The 17,684-nt window shown below is 35.1% G+C and overlaps 1 long non-coding RNA gene across 10 annotated transcripts in view; it reads left to right on the top strand.

The window, feature by feature from the left end:
- Positions 1-13,232, top strand: part of LOC106730043 — a 57,291-nt gene extending 44,059 nt beyond the window's left edge. For 3 of the 10 annotated variants that reach the window (XR_004318201.1, XR_004318195.1, XR_004318213.1), the window contains exons 5-8: positions 2,352-2,609; positions 3,008-3,099; positions 5,002-5,099; positions 10,723-13,232. This is a non-coding gene — a long non-coding RNA (uncharacterized LOC106730043). Of the gene's footprint in view, positions 1-2,351; positions 2,610-3,007; positions 3,100-5,001; positions 5,100-7,363; positions 7,545-10,448; positions 10,630-10,722 lie in introns of all 10 variants that reach the window. The other 7 variants (XR_004318197.1, XR_004318198.1, XR_004318196.1 and 4 more) reach the window with 7 other exon arrangements.
- Positions 13,233-17,684: the final 4,452 nt, after the last annotated feature.

The following is a 17,684-nucleotide window of genomic DNA, read 5'->3' on the forward strand; positions in this document are numbered from 1 at the left end:
CCTACCTTAAAGACAAGTCCACATCAACTACAGAGAAGCAAACCACCTTCACACTGGGCAGGAGGTGCTTTCTAGGGAAGGCAGCCCCATTTGCAAACTTCTCACTCCATATTTCTCCCCACACCCATGTTTTGAAGTTTCATGTCTATTTAATTTGACAGGAACTCCAAAAGAAGAGCTGAGAGGGCCCAGAAGTTTAAAGCAGGTGTCATTTTATACCTAGATATGTAAAAGAGGTCAAGTGGGATGAGCCATGGTGAGAGAATAACTCATTATTGCCTCATAATACCCAAGTGTAAACCACATTTGTTATGTAAGACACTCAGGCAGCCAGATCAAGGTATGTCTTTGACCAGCAGATCCACATTAGTAAAGAGACTTTAAATATCCAGAAAGTTGGATAAAAATAATGCATATCAACCAGCACTCCAACGTAATGTCTAAGACAATGGCTCCAAGAACAACCAGATAGACAATCGGGGAATATTGGACTAGATAGATTTTTCCTAATTAATAAATATATAGGAAAAAAACACAATATGAGGCCTATGAAAATTTTCTGAAGTGTCAAATTCAAATATCACTTTTATGATATAAATGAACAGCACAGTTTTGAAGAACATTTACTACAGGAAATTTTATAAAGGTTTTCCCTGTATTCCTTCAAATCCAGAAAAATTAGAGTCTATGAATGAGGAGGTAAAGGATAAGACAACAGACTGGGATAAATGAGGAGTTGGCTGGGAACCAGGTGAACTGAGTTATATAAGGGAAGATCAGAAAGAAACAGAAAAATGTGTCTGCAGAATTGAAAACATTGTCATAAGTGATAAATTCCAGATATATAAAAATGTTCTGACAGTAAGGAAGATATGCTGGGGTAACAATACTATAATGCGAAAAAAAAAAAAAGGAAAAATTAAATTATGAAAGAGAAGATCACAGGGAGAGAATGCAGAGAACAGGTGGAAGGAGAACAAATGAAAGAGAAGTGAAACCTCAGACCTAACAAAAGAAAACTTCGGGTCTGGAGAAAGACTGATACAGAGAGATCAAGAAGGCTCACCTTATAGGTGGCAGAACTAATGAAAAGACATCACTATGAAAAGAGACTACTATTCAAGTATATTCCCATAATGTTAGGGAATTCCAACCAAAAGGAAAGATCCTAGAAGCATCAGGAAAAATAAAACAGATTTCCTATCCTATAATGAGAATTGAGCTTGCTTTAGACATCTTATAATACACAAAATAAATACCTCATAATAAGCGAGAAGAAAAGAGAGCAGTATCTATAGTTTTGAGGGAAAAAAGAAGGATTGAGACTCAAGAATTTCATCCAAAAACAAATTTGTGTGTGAAGACAGCAGAAATACATCTCTGTTATGAAAGGCCTTAGAAATATGCAACTCATCTGTTTTCTGTAAACAAACTGTAAAAACATTTCACCTAAATGAGAGACAAAACAAATATAAAATTTAATAATGGCATTGAAGGATTAGTGGTAAACATTGAAGACAATGAAATGTAGAATTTAATTAATAAAAAGGTTTTTAAATGATTTCAAAACAATAAGCAAAGATCACTTTAAGAAAAGGCACAAATTACAAAAACATTTAATAATCACCGGGACATTGTATGTACAGGGGTATTAGTTTCTTTCTATTACACATTGTATTTTATTTATAAATTAATCATTAAGGAAACAAGAATTTAATTAATATGGTAATCATTAGTAGAATGATAAAAAAGAATACTATCAAAATCACTAGAATAAGTAGGTAAATTTTAGTTTTCATGAGACAAAACCAAGAATCAATAGAAATATCAAAGAAACAAAAACAAAATCAAAATGACATGCTAACATGTACAAAGATGTCATCTATGACACTAACAGTTAAATTTTTCAATTAAAATTCATAAATATTCTCAGGTTGAGTTAAAATATTAGTATTTGATATGTTGAGTTGGTAAAATGTTAGTAAGCTTATATGGTATTTGAACAGCATAATTTTTAAAGTTTAATTGTTACATATATATATATTTTTTTAACTTTATACTCCATGAAGAGAGAAATATTTTTCAAGAATCCATGGATCTTTGTACGAGTTAATCATAAATATGACCACAAAGGGAACACTGATAGTTTTTAAAAGTGAAAATTAAACAGACTTCATTCTTTTACTATAAAGCAATAAAATTTAAAGTTAATAACAGAAAATCAAACAAACCCTCAAACACTTGGATATATGAAATCTCATAAATAATTATTAGATTAAGATATCAAAAGTACAATTATAAAACAGTTTAAATATAAATATAAATATGCTGTTCTTTGAATTTTTCTATAGGCTTAAAGACTTTCATGGTAAAGCTTGGAAAACTACAATGGGAGAACTACATGAATTTGAGTACTGTCTCCTGCTCTCTCTTCTCTGCACTGGGTGAAGGAAAACCCTTCATAGACAACTTTAGTATAACTTTGCCATGATGAGAACAACTTGCATGGTGAATACTGTCCAGAGAAATTGTGTGCTTTGAGATAATTTAGAAGATCACTCCTGGCAGCACCTAGAGATTTGTTTTTTTAACTAATTTATGCTCACAAGGTATGGCCTTCAAGAGCATGTGGCATTCAAACCACTTATACACTTTAATACAGTCACCACAATAGAGTTATTCATGTGGTTATTTGAAGTCTGGTGGCCTAATCCTCTCATATGATAGTGTACTTTCGTGAGTTAAAAGTCAACATTAAAAAGGCTCATAGAATTAATTTAGGTTCCCTATGAATCATCACTCAGCCTGCTATTGCAAACTATACTGTCATGGGAAGAGGGGGGTTCGGTGGGAAGCAAAATGCCAGCGCTCTCCTTTTAGACAGAATTAAAATCTTAAATCTTTAGGACTGTTCTTCTTGGAAGAACATGTACCCTTCGGTGGGAATTTAGGATTTAAATGCTATATTCAAAAGATCAGGACAACTTGACTTTTTTTTTATTTTTAGATGTGAGAATAAATGGTAAAACTGTATCAGAATATTAAGAGGCGAGCACCCTTTCAATTCAAAATGGCACATTGTTACCAGTAGTGATTCAGGTAAATAAATATTTTTCTGTTGGACTTCCAGTCTCATATCTGTTCCCTGAGCTGGTCAGTGTTAAAATCCAGTTCCAAATCTTTGATAATTTCTGCCTCCTTCCCAAATTGCTATAACAGCCACCACTTCATTTCCTTTTTTAACCTTGTTTTTCTTTTCCTTCCTGTTTTAACCAAGTAACCTCATTATGCCATTAACAAATAAACAGCTTTTAAGTGGTTGAATAAGAGAGAGTTCAAGAATATCTTTTGAGAATCTAATAATGTGATCTTCTTAAATCTTGCAACCAAAACTTATTTTTCAAAGAGTGTATGAAGACTCATTCAGCATTTACTAGCTTTTGGTTTCACTAATAATATCCAGATAATGAAAGTTAATCATGGATATGTTAAATTTCTCACTTTAAAGTTTTTTTTTTGCTTTGTGTCATTTATCTAGTTTCTAGATAAATGTCTAAATTCAATGGTTGAGAGCACAGACCTAATGAACCATAACCTTAGAAGTATTTCCCCTCTGGTGAAGTTCAATAAACTGTTGAAGTAGTACTGCTTCTAGGAATTAACATTTTTTACCCTAATAATTAAAGTAGCTGGGAATTGAATAGTTAACTATAGTTGTGCCTACCAGGTTCATCTCCCAAGATGAGAAAAGAAAGAAAGAATGAAACGTCTTTGTTCAGTGCTCCTTGTCAACCTTCACAGATTGGAAAAGAAGAAAAGGCTATTTAGGGAAAGCTGACACAATGTGTTTCTGTCCACGTATAATTTATCTTTATGCTGCGAGATTTTAAGAGATAAAATACTCCAAATAAAATAATGTCCAATCAAAATATTTGCCATGTTTTCCACATGGCAGTATTGAATATATATAGTCAATATATACTTTTACAAAATAGCCTCTAAAAAAAATCACTAAGTTTTATGGACTCATAGTAGTATATCTTAGGATGAGTGCTTTACTTTCAGCTTCAGGAAAATATTAAAAAGAAAAATTTTTAATTCAGCAATAAGATTTTGATTATTGAACATATTTTCATGAATGTTGTTTCAATCCTGTTTAGATCTAACAAAGTCTACAAAGGATTTGTACTTTACAAAACTTGCTTATATATATTTGAGGTGAAAGTGGCAGACGTTTGTAGACATGAAAAAATAAAAGGCATTCTGAGTCTGAAAGACTCTTTCACATTATAATATTTGATTAAGGCTAGAATGTCTGTTATACTTTGATAAAAGGAAACCTTTCCTTAAAATCACTCAGAACTCAGAACTACCAACCTTACACATAAAAACTTCATTATGTCAATTTCTCTGTTTCATTGTCTCAGTCACTACAATTGGGACTGAATACCTGTTAAAACAAACAATTCATTCATTTGCATTAAATACCTCTTTCTCCTGTTTCTTGAGTGAACCAAGAAGTACCCATGCCATAGTGTTTCTAGATCAGTGACTAGGAGCCACTTAGCTTTTGCTAATTGTATTTTATTCCTGGGTGCCTCACACTGATCACCTAATTTTATTTGTAAACTAAGTCTTTACCTTATATTCTGAAGGAAGTGATTAAAAAGAGCCCACAGAGTGCCCCTCAAAATAGATGATATGAACTTATACTAAGACATATTATTGTAAAATTTTGTACATTGGAGATAGTGTTTTAAAAAGAAAAAAATTATTTCACAAACAAGAATCAAAAATCAAAATTGCTGCATACTTCTCACTGGAATACAGGAAGTTCAAAGTCAGTGGAGACACACCTTCAAAATGCTGCAGGAAAATGACTTCTAAACTAACATTCCTTATCAAGCCAAATTGTAATCAAGTTTCAGGGTAGAATAGATAAATTTCAAGCAGGTAAGTTCTATAAAAAAAAATGTATTTTCCTTGTTCCCTTATCTCCAGGCCACTGGAGACTGAGTTCTACCAAAATACAGGAACAGACCAAGAAACAAGACCTGGCAAACCAAAAACAGTACTTCCAACCTGATAGGGAGATGAAGGTAATAAGCATAATGCTTGTGAAGGAAGATTTCAAAATGAAAAGTGCAGCTATAGAGGGTAACCCATTCATATTGGGGCATGATAGAAGGCTCTTCAGAAACTCCATTAGGAAGATGATATATCAATTTCTGAATATCTGATGCATTTAAACATTTTGAGAGGAGATGTAGACAATTTGTAAGACGTTTGGATGGAATCACAGCCAAATACGTAAAAATTTAAGTAAATAAGGAAAGAAAAGTATTAGTTCTAGACAAATAGAAGTTAAGCAGTAAAGGGAGAAAAATCATGATTTCCTTCCTAGCCCTGCTGGAAATAGTGTATAAAGTGTATTAAACTAGCCACTTCAGCTCTCTTTAAGTTACTGTTTCCATGGTGTTTCTGTTTTCTGTTCTTTTCACTTTCAACCTATTTGTATCTTTGTGAAGTGTCTCTTTACACAACACATGGTTAGAGTAATTTTTTTAATCCATTCTGCCAATCCTTGCCTTTTGATTAAAGAATTTAATCTAATTTACATTTACCGTAACTACTGAGGAGGTAGGATTTATGCCTACCACTAATGTATATTTTTTTAGATCTTTTTGTTCCTCTGTTCCTCCACTACTTCCTTTTATTTGTAAGCTAAATAGAGATTTTTAATGTACCCCTTAAATTCACTTGTCTTTTTTTTAGTTATTCTATCAGTGCTTGCCCTCAGTATTACAATTAGCATCTTAATTTAAACAATCTAGTTGTATTAGGGCTCTGGCAGTTTACCACTGTGCATTAGCCTTCACTTTCTGATCACACAGAGCCTCATGGTCAGACAGAAGTGGGAGATAAGGGTGTCCTTAGGTTTTTTTCCTAGGTGTGTAAATAGTCTGCACATGAGTCCAAGGAATATTTTAAAGGTTTTCAAATCCTGCTATGAACATCTCATTTCCCAGATACTCTTTTTAAGTCTTTGGGTCATTAACTTGTTTGCCCTAACTGGTATTGTGCTTCAGGCAGCTGCAGTGTTGAACAATTTCCTCTGATTATTTTTGATAAACACTCTAAGGATAAGGCTTTTCTCATTGAATAAGTTCTCAGTCCAGTCAAATAATGACAAATCCTGTGAATATGGATTTTCTAGGAACTTCCAGATATATCAAGTAGTAGCAATTCTCTGGGGAAGAAATATTTTAAGGAACTTCAAAGCTGGTCAGTCCCCTTCATGAAGGGGTTGCTAGGCTGCTGGTTTTCAAGGCTATCATGGAGCTTGGGAGAGAATGATGTGAGATGGGCAAGTTAAAATGCTATGAAGTTTATGTCCTTACTAAGTTTCAGCAGTTTTTCTTGAATAAACACTCCTTGGATTCCTTTAAGTTAATTTACAGAGTTCTGAACAAGTTGATTTGACAATTTTTGCCTTTGTTCTCATTGCTTTTATGGAGGAGTAGATTTTTCAGAAGCACTTACTCTGCCAATCTGGAAATCACACTCCCTAACCATATTTAAATGATAAAGTAAACAGTGGTTATTGCTTTAACCAAAGTACACTGCATTGGCAGGATGAGTGGGGGTGGGGGTTGCATGTTTGAAGGGTGCTTTCACGTGATGCAAGCAGGAGTAGAAAGAATCCAAGTCCTCATCCTTCTTCAGTGGAAGTTAATAGAAAATGCCCCAAACTAAGAAATCAGGAGTTGGCATTTCAATGATATTATTTAGTGACAAAGGAAGTAAATGTGAAAATATCAGAGTAAAGAGGTAAAGGTAGTTACATTTTGAGAGAGGACAGAGATGCAGATATGAGATAGGTCAAATTTATCAGCTCTGTGGATTCACCAGCAATCTGCATGATGCTACTGATACTACTGATTCTCCAGTTAGATCGCCTGACACCAACTGCATTCTCATAGGCCATAGAGAGAAGGTTTTGAAGATCATAGGAGACAGGCTTGTTGAGCTCTATGGCAAGGACCATGTCCTTGTGGCATTCTGCCTATTCCCCTGCTGAGGACTGATACAATGTCTAGTCCTGGTTCCTTGTGAGAAGGAACTTTTTTACTTCCTTACCCTGGGCTCACCTCTGTTGCCAGTGCAGTACAAAAGGCCACTGGATCTAATCAGCATTCATGCACCCCCAGAAGCTTAGTGTTTGGCAGGGTCATAAGAATGCAGCCTGCTAGTGGGCAGGTGGAGAGTGTCATTACCATAGACCTACTCACTAGCTGACTGAATGTGCTATGGCTTAAACCTTGGGTGTCACCACCACATTCCTAGTTTCTGGCTTCCCCAGAAGCTGCTTGGACAATCTAGATGGCACAATCTGGAAATGCTGAGGAGTGATATTCAATGGAGTAAACTCTGACCAAGGGGAGACAAAAACTGTTTGATAATTTTTTTCCTATGACCTCTCTGAAGACATCCTACAAGACCAAGCAATCTGCTGCACTTACCACGAAACTGAGACCAGCTGGGTAATGAACACCCTGTTATTTGTTCCTCCTTTTTTCCAACTTTACTTTTCTTTTTTAAAATAGGGACACTTTTTAATAATAAACCCATCAGGAAGCTATAACTGTTATAAACACATATGTACATAATAACAGTACCCCCAAAATAGTGAAGCAAAAATAGAGTTGAGAAAAGAAATGTACAATCCAACAATAATAGTTGGAGACTTCAATACCCCACTTTCAGTAATGGATAGAACAACGAGGCAGAAGATCAACAAGAAAATAGAAGACAAATAATACTGCACATAAATGTGACTTAACACATATCTATAAAACTTTACTCTACAACAGTAGAAAACACTTTCTTCTCCAGTGCACATGAAACAATCTCAAGGATAGAGCTTATGTTAGGCCATAAAACAAGCATAACATATTTGTTAATAATATAACAAATTCCATGTAGAGGATTTTACCACTTTAACAAGTGAGCTTTACCCCAGGAATGCAAGGCTGTTTTAACATTCAAAAATAAATTAATGTAAGACACCATATTAGTAGAATAAAGGAAAAAAACTACATGGTCGTCTCATTAAGTATAGAAAAAGCATTAGCTGGGGGAAGGGGACTGGAGGAGGTGTTGGTCAAAGCACACATAATTTCACTTAAGCAAGATAAATAAGTCCTCAAGATCTACTGTACAGCATTGTGCACAAAGTTAACAATATAGTATTTTATGCTTAAAATTTTATTACTAGAGTAGATCTTATGTTAAACATTATATTTTTTTAAAAAAAGAAGTAGGAAGGAAACTTAGAGGTGATGATTAAGTTTTTGGCCTTGTATATGGTGTAGGTTTCATGAGTGTATTTTTACCTTCAAAATCATCAAGATGTATAAAGTATGTACAGCTTTTTTTTGTATGTCAATCGTATCTCAGTAAATAAATTTTAAAAAAGAACTATCCACATCCTCCTCAAAAAAAGAAAGAAAATGCATGTGACAGTATTCAACATGATAAAAATACTCAACAAACTGTGAATATCCTCAGTCTGGTAAAGACTCTATATTGAAAACCTGCAGCTAGCATCATAATAATGAAATTCAGCATGTGACCTTATTTAGAAGTAGGGCCTTTGCAGTTGTAGTTCGTTAAGATGAGGTCATATTGGATCAGGGCTGGCCCTAAATCCAGTATCCTTAAAAGAAGTTCATATGAAGATACACATGGAAGAAGGTTATATGATTTCAGAGCCAGAGGTTGAAAAACGGCAGCTAGAAGATAAGAAACGCCAAGGACTGTTTAGAGTGCCAGAAGTTTGGAAGAAGCAAGTCATGAATCTCCTCTGGAGCCTTCAAAGAGACCATGGCCCTCCCAACATCTTAATTTCAGACTTCTATCCTCCAGAACTGTGAGAATAAATTTCTGTTGTTTTAAGCTACACAGTTTGTGGTAATTTGTTAGAGCAGACCTGGGGAACTAATACAGATCTTGGTACCAGGAGGTGAGGTGCTGCCACAACAAATATCTAAAATTGTGGAAGTGGCTTTGGAATTAGATCATGGGTAGAGGCTAGAACAATCTTGGCCAACTTTACTTTCATTTTTCTCTCACTGCTAGCTTTCTGGGATTGTACCACTATATATATGTGTGTGTCTATGTATATGGATATATATACACACATACATACACACACACACACACACACACACGCAAACTATAAGTTTTTCCCTTGAACCCAGTTTTTTAGGGGTTTCCTAACATACCTGTAAAACTGTTTTTCTTTTCAGACTGGTTGCACGCATAACATTGATAAAAATAGAAAAATAGAATCTTAATTTTTTTAAAGGGTAGAAAGGAGAAAAAAAGATACTAGAGAATCTGCTACAACTAAATGAGAAAATAAGCATGTGAAAGAAGATATTTGATCCAAAAATCATGGAATTCGTTGGAAGGGTGACAAAGAGAAGTCTTGGACTGACAGTTGAGGCATGCATCTAGAGGAGAGCAAGGAAATGCAGGGCTGCAGGAGGGAGGTGCCAGGACAGAATGAAACTGGTTGGTTTTCTGATGTGTTATTCTAGAAAATAGTATCATGAGAGTTAATCATGTAACTTTTGGAATGTTTGGGAAAGAATTAGCAATATGTACATAGAGACTCAAGCAAATAAAAAATGAAACAATTATAAATTTCAGAAAAAGCAAATAATGCATCAAAAGAAAAAGTAATCAGAACACAATTTGACTCAAGATTGAACAGGATTGTGTAATTACAGTAATGTGAACACTGAATATGGATTAGCCAAAAGTTACGACATAAATATAGTGGGAGGAAGAAACATGGTGGAAGAGAGCTACTTCCTCACCTGCCATCACAGGAAGTCAGTAGAGAGTGTCTAAAATGGATAAATAAAAAATTTCCACAAAAGCATACTATTCAGAAATAGAGTAAAGCCTTGAGAAACAATTAAATGAACTGAAAATTGTCACTGGGACAAAGTACTTGAAGGTGATGGCAAGTACTGTTGTTCTTTCTTTTGTTTTTTTTTCAGTCATATAACTTCTTTATGCCATTAACCTTTTTTAAATAATTGACTTTATTCTTTTCTCTACTATTAACATCATACTTTAGTATAGTACATTGCTTAAAATTAATGAAGAAATATTGGTACATTATTATTTGCCAAAGTCCATACTTTATCCAGGTTTTTTTAGTTTTTACCCCCAGTGTCTTTTTTCTGTCCCAGGATCCCATCCAGGTTACCACATACTTAGTGGTCATGTCTCCTCAGGCTCTCATGAGTGGTGCTCAGAATTTTTTTTTCTTAATAACCTTGACAGTTGTGAGGAATACTGGCAGGTATTTTGTAGGATGTCTCTATCAGAATTGGTCTGATGTTTTTCCTATGATTGTTTTGGGGTTATAGGCTTTGGGGAAGAAGACCTCAGAGGTGAAGTGCCACTTTCATCATACCTTATCAGAGGTATTCAGTGTGACTTATCACTGTTGATGTTGGACCTGATCATCTGGCTGCATAGAGTTTGTCATGAAAAGTTAACCTCCCCCTCTCCTTCCATACTGTACTCTCCAATGACTTTTTAAACAATGTACATTTATTACTTGGATTAAATTTCAAATTAATTACAATATATAGATCTGTTCCAGATGTTTCATTTCTGAACTATTTGTTACTTTCCTAGAACTGTGAGCAGCAGCATGCAAAAGTTCAAGACAAGTAGCCTCAAAGAGCCAACGTCAGCCTGGAGGGGCCTTTACACAAGAAGAGGAGCCTGTGGTATGTCAGTATGAGCTGGAGCAGCCATCGTGAGGTTCAGGGTTAGCTCTGGAGTGGAGTTGCATGGATGGATTAGAAACTGATGGGCAGTGTCTCAGGGCCAGATAGTGGGAAGTGAGATAGACTAAGTTGGCACAAAGACTGCGGTGGATCAGGCAGGTTCCCAGGCAAATGGGTTGAGTATCAGAAAGTCAGGGATCCAGCTAAGATTAACAATGGATCAGAAACTTGGGCAAGGAATCTGAATAACAGGAACGGAGCACCCTTAAGAAAAACAAGCAAGGAGGTGTGGGTATAGCTCAGTGGTAGAGTGCAAATTTAGCATGCACGAGGTCTTGGGTTCAATCCCCAGCACCTCCACTAAAATAAGAAGAAGAAATAAGAAATAAATGAATAATTTTTTTTAAAAAAAAGAAAAACAAGCAAAACAAAATTTGGCATTCTAAAGGCATTTTGATTCAAGTCAGAGACAATTTCTGAGCATAGGAACCAGTGTCTTTTATTATCTTCCTTGAGGATTCAAGCTGGAGTCCTTGAGGCTAGGTTGGATCTCTTGACTGAAGTGGGGAAGGAGGAAGCAGCATTTCTGGTGTAATATAAATCATATTGTGGTGATGTATATCATAAAGGTTCAATCAAATGGCACAGTTAACATTTTATGTGTTTGATAAATTGAAGCTAGCATTCCTTCCATCTCCAGAAGTATATAAGTCTCTATTTTGAGCCGGAAGGAATAAAAAAACCCATTTTCTTCTGGGATATTTTTCTAGAACTGGTGGCCTCTACAACAATAATCAAAATTGCTTTCCCACAAAGTTTTATAAGGGACAGTGGAGAGTGGGAAACCTTTGTCTAAATCGCTCCTTCCAGGACATGAAAGTTATCTTTATGCAGAAGTAGAGGAATAATCATCATTGTGCTCTCCGTCCCCTCGTCCCCAGCTCATTTATCCATGGAAGTGACTGGTCAGAAACAGGTTCTCAGATCAGTTGTCCATCTTCACAGGGAAAAAAGCTGGTTGTTAATTTAATTAAATAATTAAATAATTAAGTACTTAAGGCTTAATTGCACCTCTGAAATGTCCTAGAACTCTGCAAGGGGCCAGGGCTACAGAGAAAGTAGACACAGAGATTGCCCTCAAGAAGCTCACATTCTAGTGAAGAATCAAGGCAAGAACACAGCCCTGTTCCCCAGTGTGATTAGTGCTCTGATTAGGATAAACACATGATGTTACAGAATTCTTCTGGGGAGTATCTAACCCAGCCAGGAGGGTAAGAAAACTTGCTGGAATAAAGGCTTTATTCAAAGGTGGTTGTAATCAGGGAAGGGGACTGTTGTGAGGGGGAGAATACTCAGACTATAAGATCTGCAAACATCTGAAAGGTCATGCAAAAAATGAATTTTCTTTTTATAGGGAGGGAGAAAATGGCTAGAAGGAATCTGGCTTGGATAGGGGAATGAGATGAGCAGGTGACGTGATGGGACAGTTGACTTTTCTTGCAGTCAGCTGATCACCTGGAGAGGCTGCTAAGGAGGATTTTTCTGCCCCAAAACCCAGAGGTGCAGCAAAGATCAGGTGCAGCTAAGTTCAGGTGCCTGGGGGAGGGAAAGAAGCCTGACTAAAGTTTGGTCAAGTCAGGCATTTTGTTCAGACTGGTCAGGGGGACAAACAGTCCAACTAATCATTTCTGAGATAAAGAATGGGAAATTGGAGGATCTCTGGCCTCATCATAGAGGAGGGCATCAAGGAGGGCATCAGTGAGTCTTATCTAAGAAGAAAAAGTTTGGTTCTCTGCAGTAAGCTTTTTTTCTTGAATATAAAAGAGTTGGGGAAAGTGGTGGGAGAGATTTATTAATTGTAGCTTTTTCCAGGAGCACAGGGCTCAGCTCAAGTTCAACATTATCAATATCTAAATTAATACTGTAAAGAAAATCAAGAGAACATTAGAGACAGGGAAATAGCCATGAGGCAGAATAAACATGGTATCTTCCAGGAATGTGAGGCATTGCTACACTTGATCTCAGAAGCAGGAGATTGTTAGAAGGGTCCCACAGCAGTTCAGAAAAAAATGTTCACTTGAATTAAGGAATAGTAGTCAAATGCCCACATAGATGTTGGCCTGTGAGATGGAATAAACATGTAAAAAGTGAGTTATGAAACTACTGAAGAGTTTGACGTATGAAAGACAATTCACCTCAGCTGAGAAAGCAGTCCAAGTAGTAATCAGATCACTCTCTCAGTTTGATCTGAGGTAACATATCAGATTTTTATATCTAGAAGGCCAAGAGGCAGAACTACATAAAACAGACCTATTTTCTGGGCAATGATTTTTTTGGATTTGATCCCAAAAGCACAGGCAAAAAAAGCAAAAATAGACAAATGATAAAAAGCCTCTGCACAGCAAAGGAAATAATCAACAGAGTGAAAAGGCAACCAATGGAATGGGAGAAAATATTTGAAAATCATGCATCTAATAAGGGATTAATATCCAAAATATGTGGAACTCATAAAACTCAATACTTTAAAAAAAATGAACAATCTGATTGAAAAATGAGCAAAGGACCTGAACAGACATCTCTCAAAAGAAGACATACAAATGGACAAACAGATACATGAAAAATTGTTCAGCATCACTAACCATCAGAGAAATACAAATCAAAACCACAGTGAGAGATAACCTCACACCCACTAGAATAACTACCATCAAAAAGACAAAAGAACAAATGGCAACAATGTAAAGAAAAGAGAATGTAACTTAGTACAGACATTACGGAAAACAATATAGAGGTTTCTCATAAAATTAAAAATAGAGCTACCATATGATCCAGCAATCCTACTTCTGAGTATATAGCCAAAGGAAATGAAATCAGAATCTAGAAGAAATATTTATACTCTCATGTCCATTGTAGCATCATTCACAATAATCATGATATCGAAACTACCTAAATGTCTGTCCACAGACGAATGAACAAAGAAAATGTGGTATAAACATACAGTGAAATACTATTCAGCCTTTAAAAAGGAAAAATCCTGTCATTTGTGACAGGATCGATGAACCTAGACAACATTATGCTAGGTGAAATAAGCCATACACAGAAAGACAAATACTGTATTGTCCTCACTTATACGTGGAATTTAAAAAGTTGAACTCATAGAAGCAAAAAGTAGAATGATGACTGCCAGGGACTGAAGGGTGGAAGAAATGGGGAGATGTTGGTCAAACGGTACAAAGTTTCAGTGACACAGAATGAAAAAGTTCTGGACACCTAATGAACAGCATGGTAACTATAGTTAATACTATATTATATACTTGAATAATATTACATTGTATACATACTGTATATTGAAATTTGCTGAGTAGATCTTAAATGTTCTTGCGATAAAAAAGATAACTATGTGACATGATGAATATGTTAATTAGCTTGATTGTAGTGATCACTTCACAATGTATATGTATATCAAAGCATGTTGTGCATTGTAAATATGTATAATTTTATTTGTCAATCACATCAATAAAGCTGGAAAATAAATTAATTTTTGAAAAGACCTATTTTAAGCCAATTAAATGACTGTGAACCCACTATGATGTGTCATATTTCACCACTATGTTTATATTCCTCAATAAAAACAGCTTTAAATTAAGCAGTGCATTCATATGACTAGTCTCATTTAAAGACTTAACTAAGTTAGTATATCCAGTACTAAACCAGAGCCCTAAGTATAGCATGCTAGAAATCAAATGTCTCCCCAAACAAATTTCTCCCTTAAAGACAATTTTATAATCTTCTCAAAGGTAAATTCAAATTCCCATCCCCAGACTTGGCTTCCAGAGAAACTTCCCTAAATATTGCACCCAAGAAATGAACTTCCAACTTCCTAAAAATATCACAAAATCAAGGCCATATTTCTTCCAAACAACAAATAAAATAGACTATTTGCCAGTATCTGCTTAACATAGTCAATGTGAACAAATATTAATGTTAAGCCAGTAGAATTTAGGGGGTTTGGGGACCTTTTCTTGTTTTGTTTTGTTTTTGTTTGTTTTTACTATCTGTATTGATGAAATTAACTGGGAAACTATAACCTCTCTTACTATTGGATAGATTCTGCAAATGCTATAGTCTCTAGTATGAATCTTTCTTAATAGATCTTCTCTCTTCCATTCATTCATATAGCAATTACTGAGGGACTGTGATGTGCCAGGAAAGGTCCTGGATTCCAGAAATATAAAACTGAAAAAGACAAGGCTCTACACTCAAGGATTTTGTGGTAATGAAAAAAACAAACATCCGCATAGTGACAGTTGTTGTATATGTATCATGTGCTAATTTACAAACTATGATGTGAGCTCTTTTATTTTCTAAAAATCTCATTCTGCCCCTGGCTTGTTATTGTATGGCTGGGAAGTTAAGAAAGTTCTTCACATTTTTAAAGGGTTGTAAAATACCAAAGACAAAGAAGATAAGACAGACACCTTATGTGCCTGCAAATGCTAAAATAAGGACTATCTAGATCTTACAGAAAAAGGTTGCTAACTTCTGCTCTAGACCAGTGATTCTTAAATGAGGGTGCTCCTTGAGATCTCTTGTGAACTTTGTTACTTCAAATATACATGCTGAATAGATATTCTTACCAGAATGGGGTAATTCTCTTGTGTACTTGATTGAGAAGCTTTGCTACATACACTTTCCCTAAGACAGTTCTCAGAACACTCACCTGGATTTATTGAAATTTTTAGCAAGGAGTTTCTTCATTAACGCATCTTACCCTATACATCACAGAATATCCCTTTTACCCTATTTCACATGCCTCAGTAGGATAGCCCCCTACCTCTTATATGGGAACATTTTAAATGAACATAGTTCTTTGAAAGGCATAAAACACATTCACATCTATTATATAATTTGATCCTAATAATAATATAGCCTAGATTTTCTAAGTTATAGATAAAGAAACTAAGGTTTAAAGAGTCAAGTGCTCAAGGTCATACAGGGCTTCTGACTCCAAATTCATTGTTCTTTCTCAACATTGTCTCCTACTTTTCAATTCTCCACTGAAATAGGCTATGCAGTCTATTCTTACTACCCAGTAGCAAAATTTCATTACATTCCATAAATCTGTTAGCTAAAGAACATAATTCCTGTTTAACTTGAGTGCCTGTATGTCTTAAGGCAGACTTGTGTTACAATAATTCCTCTAATTTGCAAGCACTTTTCCACATATATTATGTACTTGAAATAAACTAGAAGTTAACTCCTACTATGGTATAAATGGAGAAAAAAGTATCTCTCTAGAGCATTATTCAACATAAAGCTCATGAAATAATTTGCAGAGGCACAAGGTTCATCCTGCCTAAGCAAATTAAACAATTTTGTTAACCCTGATGTCTTTTGTTAGAAGTGAAATTTATGATAACTGAATTGGCTCCGCATTACATAGCACCCAAAAGCCTTTGTTTGCTCTCAGCTAGAGCTATTTATACCCCAGGATATTGATATTCTTCTACTTAATCAAAAAGTATTCCAACTAAAAATAAATATAAATGCCACATTCTTTTGAATATGCAGAAACAAAACAAAGGAAAAGTAATCATCAAATAATTATTTACAAGCATTATTTTAGATGTATTCTTACTTCATTCTGTTCACAAGTCTTTATTTTTGACCAATCATTATATTCACAAATATCAGTTGGGGGGAGCGTATAGTTCAAGTGGTAGAGTGCATGCTTAACATGCACAAGGTCCTAGGTTCAATCCCCAGTACCTCCTCTAAAAAAATAAGTAAATAAACCTAATTACTTACTCCCCCCTCCAGAAAAGAAAAATATCAGAAGAGATATAAGTTAAATACATTTCTTATTAGACTGTATATTTGTAAATTTCATTGAGAAATGAACAGATAACACTGATATTAGGCTTGAAGGAATAATGTGTATTGGCATGGTTTAGGGGATATTTAATGTTGCTACACAGGAAGTATATCCATGTTGCTGTCCAAGATGGAGGGAAGGGGTTCAGCTCGGAATAAATTTGGAAGTTAACGCCAAAGAAGACAGTGGAAAACATAACTGTGAATATCACTGTGTGCATAACACAAAGGCAACTTGCCAGAAGATTCTGAGTACACTATTATTTAAAAGATAGAGTTCATTTGTAGAGCAATTTTATTTTTATAGAAAAATTGTGCAGAAAGTATACTCCTCGCAGTCCCCCTGTTTCCCCTATTATTAACACTTTGCATTGATGTCGTATATTCGATACAATTGTTGATCTGGCATTAATACATTACTGAGTATAGTTTTTAGATATAGTAAGTTAAAGTTATGTAAGTCAAAAACAGAAGGTATTTGGGGCTGTTAAGTAATTAATAACAAACATTTTGGAGAGACTGTTGGGTGAAGTATCACAAAAAGTTTACTAATTCAAGCTAATGAGACATGAGATTGGCTTTTCTGGAGGTTTCTAAGAAAGAAGGTACCTTACTTTTCTGTGGTAGCTTCTAAAAACCAGCTTCCTCTTTCTATAGCATTTTGCCTTTGCAAGAGAAAGTAACTTTAGGATGAAGATGATAATGTAGAAGACAAAAAAGAGAGACCAATAAAACAAGCAAACTCTGTGTTGATGTCTTTGAATCATTGAATCAAACCAGATCTGAAGACCGCTCCATCTATGTTACTTCACAATTGAGCCAGTAACCGCTATCAATCAAAGCCAGTTTCAGTTGGATTTTTATTAACTGCAACATCAATAGTTATAAATGATGTGAGCATTATATATTTAATATAACCACAGAGTTCTTTTGTTCCCTTCCATTTCTCATCAAACACTGTTACAGATGGACATCCAGAACAAGCAGGTGTTTAAC

This window comes from Camelus ferus, chromosome 3 (assembly GCF_009834535.1).
Source record: "Camelus ferus isolate YT-003-E chromosome 3, BCGSAC_Cfer_1.0, whole genome shotgun sequence".
In the NCBI taxonomy this organism is placed as follows: Eukaryota; Metazoa; Chordata; class Mammalia; order Artiodactyla; family Camelidae; genus Camelus; species Camelus ferus.